Raw genomic sequence first — 9,723 nt, 5'->3', positions numbered from 1 at the left:
TGTTCAAGCAGCAGGAGGGTTAAGTCAGAAGCAAACAGTGATATGGAATTAATGATGGCAAGGATGCCACGGTGAAGGGTTGGTAGTCTGCTTGTGGGTATATGCGTCTTCTGGATTGCACAGGAATTCCTTGTAGTTCTCACATGTATCTTTCCTTCTGGTTCCAAAGCATTTTCTGGTTCACAGTATTCTTGTTTTTCAGCAAAAAAAAAAAAAAAAAAATTTTTTTTAATCTTTAATGTTCACTCGAAAACAGAGTTGAGAAAAACATTCACACTTTCCCTAAGCCTTTTAATAAAACAAAAGAAAGAACATGGTGATGGCTTTCCTAATGGAAATGCTACTGTGTCCTGGGGACAGAGTATCCAGTCTCCCCTATGGGTATGAATGTCTGTTCAACTACAGAAGCCACATTTTGATGAAAATAGGTTTTGGCACTGTGTGTCGGGAAACTCGTAAAGAATCTCACGGTTTTACTGTGAAGTCTGTAAAGCTTTGAGAATAAAATTGTGGTTGCTACAGCTTCTGTCTATTATCAAAAACCAATTTAAGTACGCAGAGGGGATATCTGGTGTCACAGAATACAAGGAAATTTCATGCTAATCATAGGTCATAATGTGGTTTTGCTGAAGTTTTAGATGGTAATTCAATTAAACTTACTAAGTAGAGCGAAAAGCACACAGAACATGCTATGGTGGCAGTGATATTATTTACACATACGTGTTTCATGGGCCCATTAGTGTTTACTTACATGACTGAGCTAGACTGGGAGAAAATAGCATTATATTTTGTGCATGGCTTGTGTCTGTGTGAAATATATGTGCCCAAACCCTTTTTAATGGCACAGATGGTCCATGAGGTGATGAGACACCTAAAGGAGGGATCAGTGCCTGGTACACAACAGGGCTGCTAGTAGGTATTTGCAAAATGTCTAGACAAGTAGGGACACACTTACATCCAACTATTTGAAAATGGAGAATTTAAAAAATCTTCTTAAAGAGCCTTTAAAATTTTTTATTGAGATGAAATTTACACCATATACAGGTGACCATTTTAAAGTGTCCAGTTCAGTGGTGTTCAGTACATGCACCATGTTGGGCAACTACCACCCTTGTCTGGTTCCAGAATGTTTCCATCATGTATGAAAGGCATCATGGACCCATTTCTCCCTTCCACCAGCCCTGGTAACCACGAATCTGCTTTCTGTTTGTATGGATTTGCCTGTCCTGGACATTTCATACAATATGTGACCTTTCGTCTAGCCTCTTTCCAAAGCAGAGTATTTTCCAGGTCGCTTGCATTGTAGCAGGTATCAGAACTTCACTTCTTTTTTTTGGTTGAATGATAATAGCCCACCGTATGGCTCCTGCCACGTTTTGTTTATCTGTCCCTCAGCTGATAACATTTGGGTTGTTTCTGCCTTTTGGGCCGTTGTGAATGGTGCTGGTATGAACACCTGTGGAAGAGAATTTGAGTACCTGTGTTCAGTTCTCTTGGGTACATGCCTGGGAATGGAATTGATGGATCATGTGGTATTTCTGTGTTCATCTTCAGTCAGCACCAAGCCATTTTCCACAGGAGGTGCACCATTTTACAGCTGAATCAGCAATGTGTGAGGATTCTAATTTCTCCACATCCTTGCCAACACTTGGTATCTTCTGTTTTTAAAAAAATTCTAGCCATCATAGTGGAGACATAGTGGTATTTTACTGTGGGATTGACTTGTGTTTTAGGGCTCTGTTTTAAAAATAAGCACCGCTGAGGCAGAACCATATTTTATTACTTCTTTTGGGACAGACTTCCTACGTGGAACAGGTGTGATCAGGAGACCTGATTTGGTGATGAAAATGGTCATTGAGTGAATGCCTTCTCGGCAGCAGCATTCTAGTGCTTTCTGCACAGGGTTTAATTCTCAAGTCACCCTGTTGTTCATGTGAGGAAGTGGAGGCCTAGAGGCTAACTTTTGTGTCTAAGTTGCATAGCTGCTCAGTAGTTGCTTTGGGGTTCAATTCAGGGCTGCCTGTCTGACTGCAAAAGCTCCCAAAGGCTCATGCCCTTTCCGTGGGGAGTCTGAATCATGGACATAGGGAAAAGAAACTAAGACGGTGTCCATTTCATATATTTTAGTGAAAAGCAAAGCCTTTACAGTTTGTGAGTGAAGAGGACTGATGTTGGTGCTTGTTCGGGGTCCTGGCGGTCTGCAGTGTCTGATCCTTTCGGGAGTTGGGGCCTTGGGTGCTCTGGAAGGGAGTACCTGCTTGTGTTCATGGGGCTGCAGAACAGCCTCACATCTCAGGGACTCTGTTGAGACTTTGTAATAACGTGGACTGATGAGGTTGAGGACGCATGCAGGGCAAGCCCCAACTACACTCAGTTCTGGGGAATACCTTCCATTAGGTGATAGCGGTTCTCAGTAAATGTTGGCCGAACTCAATTGAGTGCAGGTTCCTGAAAAAATAAATATCAGACTGAATCCTATTAGAAAATTACAGGAACCTTATATATATATATATATATATATATATATACACACACACATATATATATATATTTAAAAAAGAGTCCTCTGGTGAATCCTATTGTAGGTAACCCTTTGGATGTATCTTTTAGGTAAATCTGATTTTCACATGTGGTTTGTTTAGTGTGAGATAGACTGGCTTTGGGGATTTACTTATGAGGTCATTGTTACTGTAACTGAATTGTCTTACTATGTAAAGGTCTGTGTGTCCTCACAGTGTTTATTAAACCACTTTGGTGACTGACACTGGGGATGGAAGAAATAAGTGAGACCTCAGGATTCTTATGGGGCTTCCCTGATAGCTCAGCTGGTAAAGAATCTGCCTGCAATGCACGAGACCCTGGTTTGATTCCTGGGTCAGGAAGATCCCCGGAAGAAGGGATAGGCTACCCACTCCAGTATTCTTGGGCTTCCCTGGTGGCTCAGCTGGTAAAGAATCCACCTGCAGTGTGGGAGACCTGGGTTCGATCCCTGGGTTGGGAAGATCCCCTGGAGAAGGGAAAGGCTACCCACTCCAGTATTGTGGCCTGGAGAATTCCATGGACTGTATAGTGTACAGGGTCGCAAGGAGTCAGACACAACTGAGCGACTCCACTTTCACTTCACAGGATGCTTATAAATCTGGAAGGGAGGACAGAGATACAAACCGTAAACTACAGACCATGCAGGTGTGCTGGGGGTGCACCCTGAGGGCTCACAGTGGAGGCTGACCGTGCCTCTGGGTGGGGGCTTCAGAGAGGGCTTCATGAAGGCACCTGGAGGGAGGTGGGGGGCGGGGGAGAGAACTCTCAGGACAGAAAGGCTTGGCAGAGTGGGGACCCAAGTGGGGCCCCGAGGAATTTGAAAGGCCTGGGCAGGGGGCGGAGGGAAGGCATTTGAGGCCCGGGGAGTGGTGTGGGCAGGGGCCCAGAGAAGAGACTGTCTACATACACGGCCAGTGCCTTGCTGGCCTGGCCAGCTCTGGGGCTGGAGGGCAGGTCAGAGGTGGCAAGTAAGAGAGCTTCAGCTGCTGAGTCTGGCCTAGAAGCTCCTGGAACATGTGAAGCAGAGTGTGGGTGAATGTTACTGCCTGTCAGCTACCCAGGAGGTATCAGTGCTCATCAACTACTCTTCTGAAGGTAGACCAACCTCAGGCCATAAACTGGCAGGTGGGCTCCCCCGAAAGCAGAGGCAGCCCCTGACCCTGGCACCGCCTCCAACCCCTGACCAAGCAGGGATGGTCTCTGTTTCACATGTGAGGAAATGAAGGCTCAGAGGTGCAGCAATCTGCTCAGGGCCAGGCAGCCTGCCGAGAGCTGGGCCAGGGCAGGGCCCAGGAGCAGATCGCACCAGATGAGAGGCTGATGGCATGTGGACTGAGGCTCCATGCTCCAGGAGTCTTTCCTTGGGACATGAGCTGTTGGGACCTTTCCAGGGTTCTCTGGGTCCCAGCAACAGACCAGTGCTGGCCTCTCTCCCGCACCCCCATCATCTTCCATTTCGTCCTTTGCAGCAGTCCCCAACCTGTTTGGCACCAGAGACTGGTTTTGTGGAAGACAACTTTTTCCATGGACCGGGGGGGTGGAGGGATGCTTTCAGGATGATTCAAGCTCGTTACACTTACTGTGCACTTTATTTCTAACCTGCTGCCGCTGCTAACCTGACAGGAAGCACTGCTCCGGGGCTTGGAGGTTGGGGACCCCTGCTTTAGTGAGTCAGGGAAAGGTTTTAGGAAATGGACTCCAGAAACCTCGACAAGCTCTTGCTTCCTGGTGGAGGACAGAAGGCTGTGTGACCTGTGAGGCATGGGCTCTGTGTGAGGCCTGTCTCAGGCAGACCCAGTCTGCAAGCCTCCAGAAGAACACTGACCGTGCAAGTGGGGAAGCTGGCCAGTTTCCGACATCCTGCTGTGTCCCCAGGAGGAAGCAGTGTTCAGTGAGCCTGTGTTCCTTCCCTCCATCATCAAAGTTGAAGTGAACTGCTTAAATATTTCAGAAATTAGCAAATATATATACGTGCATGGTCTTCCCAGGTGGAGCTAGTGGTAAAGAACCCGCCTGCCAATGCAGGAGACACGAGAAGCAGGTTTGATCCCTGGTCAGGAAGATCTCTTGCAGAAGGGCATGGCAACCCACTCCAGTGTTCTTGCCTGGAGAATCCCCTGGAGAGAGGAGCCTGTGGGCTAGTGTCCATAGGGTTGCAAAGAGGCGGACACGACTGAAGTAACTCAGCAAGCACTCATGTGTACACAGTATTGTTTGTCCAGTATACACAGAGCTGTTTCTCGTTTAATACCTTTCTGAAAGTCCTTTGTGCTAGAAGTTAGATATTTTAAGAATTAACGCTTTTGTTGAACTCTACATTTCAACTTCAGAGCTATGAAAAAGGCCTAGTCAACTAGCTCATTAAAAATATTTCTGCCTCTTAGAAGACATCCAAAGCAGATGAAAGATTTTTGCCTTCATTGGCAGGATCCTCTCTAGCTAATCCTGTCTTCTTTTAGAATTTTCTAAGAAGCTCTGGAAGAAATAATCGAAAAAGAGCAGAAATGGAGCTCAGGATGGACCTGACTTCAACACCTTGGGTTGATGGACATAGGTTTTTGGGGTTTTTTTCCCCCCATTTAATACCCCCTCCCTTAGAGGGGATAGGAAGATGTGTATAAATACTTTAGCTGACGATCAGGAAGACTGATTCTTGCTGCTTACTGACTCTTGGCCTTGGTGCAAGCCTCACTGCATCTCTGAATCCTTCTCATCTTTCGAGTGAAGAGATTGTCCTTTCCGCCTGAGTTTCTCTGTGACCCTGTTATGTGAACCAGGCAGACCACTGAGCAGAAAACTTCTGCAGCCCATGAGATTATTCTGTCTGCAGAGACAGCAATCTGTGAATCCACAGACAAAACGTTTAGGGAGATGGAATGCAGCTGTTGGTGTAATGAGTGAGGAGAGAAAATAGAATTTGTTGAGGATTAAAAAAATATTAAGCTGAGAGATGTGAAAGCCTGTAGGGTAATTGCTACTTGGCTGTATCTTCACAGTTGGCATAAGGGCCTCTTGTGTGTTGAAGCACAGCGCTCCTCCAAGTGGTCTCCTCAGCAGAATCACCATCCCCTGTGTGCTTGGTGGACTCCAGCATCCTGGGTGGGTCCTCTGACCTGTTGAACCAGTAAGTAGAAGGGATCCTGGGATCCCTTTCAACAAGCCTACCAGATGATTCTTTGTGCTAAAGTGAGAGCAACACTGTTCTGGAAACCCAGCATTTGAGGAGCACTTGGGGCTTCCCTGGTGGCTCAGATGGTAAAGAATCTCCCTGCAATGCAGGAGACCCAGTTTCCATCCCTGGGTCGGGAAGATCCCCTGGGGAAGGGAATGGCTACCCACTCCAGTATTCTTGCCTGGAGAATTCCATGGACAAAGGGGCCTGACAGCCTACAGTCCATGGGGTTGCAAAGAGTCGGACATGACTGAGTGACTAACACTTCTCACTTTCACCAGGATCATGAAGCTCCAAAACTTTGGCCACCTGATGTGAACAGCCAACTCATTGGAAAAGACCCTGATGCTGGGAAAGATCGAGGGCAGCAGAGGATGAGATGGTTAGGTAGCATCACTGACTCAATGGACACGGATTTGGGCAAACTCGAGGAGGTAGTGAAGGACAGAGGAGCCTGGTGTGCCACAGTCCGTGGGGTGGCAACGAGTCAGACATGAATTGGCAACTGAACAACAACACTTATAGGGGTCATGCACACTTTGGGATGAAGAAACAAGCCCAGGAAGGTTGGTGGTTTCCCAGGAAGGTCTGTAGTTGACTCAAGCTTTATCAGGGAGTTAATAGATGAGCTATAGCCCAGGCCCTTCCTATTCCTACTGTGGCCTGTGACCTGCAACCTCAGTGGCCCCTTTGAGCTTGTTAGAAAAGCAGATGCATGAATCCTTGGCCAGGCCTGTGGACAGAATCTCTGGCAGTTGGTCCATTTTATCAAGCCCTCCAGGAAACTCTGAAACCCCAGCGCTCACCTAGGCACCGAGCTTTCTGTTGTGCCTTGCTCACCGAAGGGGCACTTACTCTAAGTTATGAAAGGCTATGTGATGGCCGTCTTGAGACTGTGTTCCTGGGATTCACATGGAAACGTGTGGTCCTGCTCCTGGATTTTTCTGTAGTGCAGCCTGGGATGTGCTGGTGTCGGGGTGACCACCTGTCCTGGTTTGCCTGGGTCTGAGGGAAATTTCCCCAGACATACTGAACTGGGAGAGTCCCAGGCAGACTGGAACGACTGGGCATCCCAGCTGGTCTCAGGGTTTAGAGGGGAAAAAGTTGGCCGTGTCCTATGGAGCTGAATCATTTGACAAACATTTTCTGGATTGCACTGAATGTGGGAGGCTCAGGCGGTAATAAAAAGGCCGTTTCCATTAAGCCTGTTTTAATGTATGGTTGTCGTCGCTGAAATCCATTGTCCTTTTCTTTCTTTCGTCTCCACATGGAACCTGGCAGTACAGGAGCACAGTTGTAGGGAGGAGATGGGCTGGCCCAGCACTTGTTTTTGCTCCTTTTGTACCATACGTGATTGCCGTGCGGTACGGGTGTTATTATATAAGCCGGGGAGAGGCTGTTCTGAGAGTTCAGATTCAAGGCAGGAAGGTTCAGAAGGAAGAAAGGATGGTTTTAGTTACAGAATCATTTCGTTCGTAAGCTGAAGCTGGGAAGCTCTTGGGCGTTTGCTGAGCGTAGGTTTTGTCTCCTGCTCTGCTGGGCAGTGCGGGGCCTGGAGACACAGCAAAATAGCCCCATTTTGTTCATGTACTTATATTTTTTCTGGGTTTTTCAGGGCATTTAAGAAGCGAGCAGGTATTCTGATTCTCCCATTTTATAGATTATAAGGTTTTGATTCTAGAGAGGAAGAAAATCAGACTCCCAGGCAGAAAGGGGGTGATGGTATAGCATATAGAATTATATGGTCTAAAGTTACTTTTCAGATTTCATAACTGATACCCGTTGCTGTTTCTTGCATGGACTCAGGGTTCATGGAGGCCTGCTCCTGATCCCTGAGTGGGGCTGGAAGTCCCTTCTCAGCCCTCTGGAGACTGGCCTTATGCACAGGTTGGGGAGGTTAGACTTCCTGGAAGGGCCTTGAGGAATGATCTGAGAGCTTCTGCTTCATGGGCAGGCCATTTCTTATGGGAGTTGGAGCATGTGTTAAGTGCCTTGAGGTCAGGGCTTATCTCGTTCACCGTATTGTCTCCCACATGGTAACTGAGCTCTTTACATGTTAGCAAACTCACTAACTCTTGCTTAGGATTAGAGCTGACACCTTCTTTCCCTTCAGAAGGGACAGATTGCAGTTTGGGTTGGTGAGATCACAGCTGTGTGCTTCAATGGCACAGCTGTTTCCTAGCCCATGTCTGAGCTTTCCTCTTGTGAATTTGGGAAACAGGCTTCCTGTCCCCACTTACTCATTTGATAACTGAACTTCCTCTAAAGACTGATCATGGAGCACCTCGATGATGGCTGTTGACCAGGAAATAAATGAGAAAGGCCACTCTGCACCTCAAGTTCACCGTCCCTAGAACAGGAAGAAGGCTCTTATGAGGGCAGGTCTCTCTCTGTGTCATCGGGAGATCGAGAGTGAGGGAGAAGTGTGGAGTGATACTAATTGCTGTGTGTCCTGCAGCCGAGAACTTTGGTCTCTAAGGACCACAGGAATATGTGCTATGGTTATTCTTAGGATTCTGGCCTAGACTGTTTTTTTTTTTTTTCAATTAAATTTGACCCATTCTGCATCATCCGGGGAAACATTAGCTCACTTATTAGGAAAATCCACTTCTGCTGGTTGTTGTTGTGGGTGTGTGCTCAGTTGTGTTAGATTCTCTGTGATTCCACGGGCTTTATAGCCCGCCAGGCTCCTCTGTCCGTGGAATTTTCCAGGTGAGAATACTGGAGTGGGTTGCCATTTCCCTCTCCAGGGCATCTTTGCGACCCAAGGTTTGAACACATGTGTGTATCAACATTTGCTTCTGGCTGCATTGGGTCTCAGTTGCGGTGCAGGTTCTAGAGCCTGTGACCTCCCCACTTGTGGCACGTGGGCTCGTGAGTTGTGGCACGGCTTGTGCGATCTTAGTTCCCCAACCAGGGATTGAACTCACGTCCCTTGCATTGGAAGGCAGATTCTTAACCACTGGACCACCAGGGAAATTCCAGAAAATCCCTATATTTTAATTCAGTGTCTAAGTCCTGGAGAGACAAGGAAGTTGTGCAGGGTCTGGGTGGAACATGGAAGGAATGATGATGTTGGAGTATTTCTTCTTCTTGTCAGTGGGATGAGTTGTAGCTGGAAACATTCCAACCCCTCCTTGTGTTCCCCCAAGTAGAAGGGGGTCAGCTAAATGCTATCTTTAAAAAGGAAACAACCCTACCAAAAATATTGCATGATAACTCACCTTTGTATACACATGCAGAATCCTCCCCAGAAAGCCTGTTCATTGCTACTAAAAATCCTCCAATGTGTTACAAGAACAGATAGCGATAACAGGGATTGAAACATTGGAGTAGATTATTTGGTAGTTCTAGAATGTTCGGTAAGTGTTCCATAAGACTTTGAAGCCATACTAATGATTAGGCTTCAGCAGTAGACAGGTGTCTGAGGACGGGGACAATGTCTTTTCGCCACTGTCTTTCTAGAGTCTGGCACGGGGCATGGCCACGGTAGGTGCTCAATACCTTTTGATAAATGGGACAAGGACGTTCTCTTTGAAAGGAGGAGGTTCCATGACTGTCAGGCTCTCTTGTGTAAGGCTGATGGAGTCTCACCTTAAGACTCGGTTCCACAGACATCTTTTGAAGACTAGCCAAGGGCCTGCTCCTGTCTGAGTGTCATGAGAAGGGAGAGGGACAGGCCTTAAGGGGAGGAGAGCAGACTGCAGTGAGGAGTCTGGACTGTCACCCCTCAGGGTCAGAGGAGAGCGGTTGGCACTCATAGGACAGGTGTGGTGCACAGAGGCCAGGTGTGGAGTTGGACATGAATACACACCAAGGTGCAGCTCCTGCAGTGGGCCCGAAAGTCACAGAGCCTGAAGGGGTCCTGACGGTGATGTCAGTGCTGTTCCCGAGTGTACTGGTGAGGAAGCTGAGGCTCAGAGTGGGGAGGTGACTAGTACAAGATCAAACAGCCTGTTCATGCTAGAGCCTAGGGTGGAACCCGGGTTTTCTGGGTTTTAGTCCCCTAC

The 9,723-nt window shown here is 47.5% G+C and overlaps 1 protein-coding gene across 2 annotated transcripts in view; it reads left to right on the top strand.

The window, feature by feature from the left end:
- Nucleotides 1-9,723, top strand: part of MYO5B (myosin VB) — a 337,450-nt gene that overhangs the window by 83,689 nt on the left and 244,038 nt on the right. The gene's annotated exons all lie outside the window — the stretch shown is intronic.

Source organism: Ovis aries, chromosome 23 (genome assembly GCF_016772045.2).
Source record: "Ovis aries strain OAR_USU_Benz2616 breed Rambouillet chromosome 23, ARS-UI_Ramb_v3.0, whole genome shotgun sequence".
In the NCBI taxonomy this organism is placed as follows: domain Eukaryota; kingdom Metazoa; phylum Chordata; class Mammalia; order Artiodactyla; family Bovidae; genus Ovis; species Ovis aries.
The sequence above is the reverse complement of the archived record's forward strand: the minus strand, read 5'-3'. Positions and strand labels throughout refer to the sequence as shown.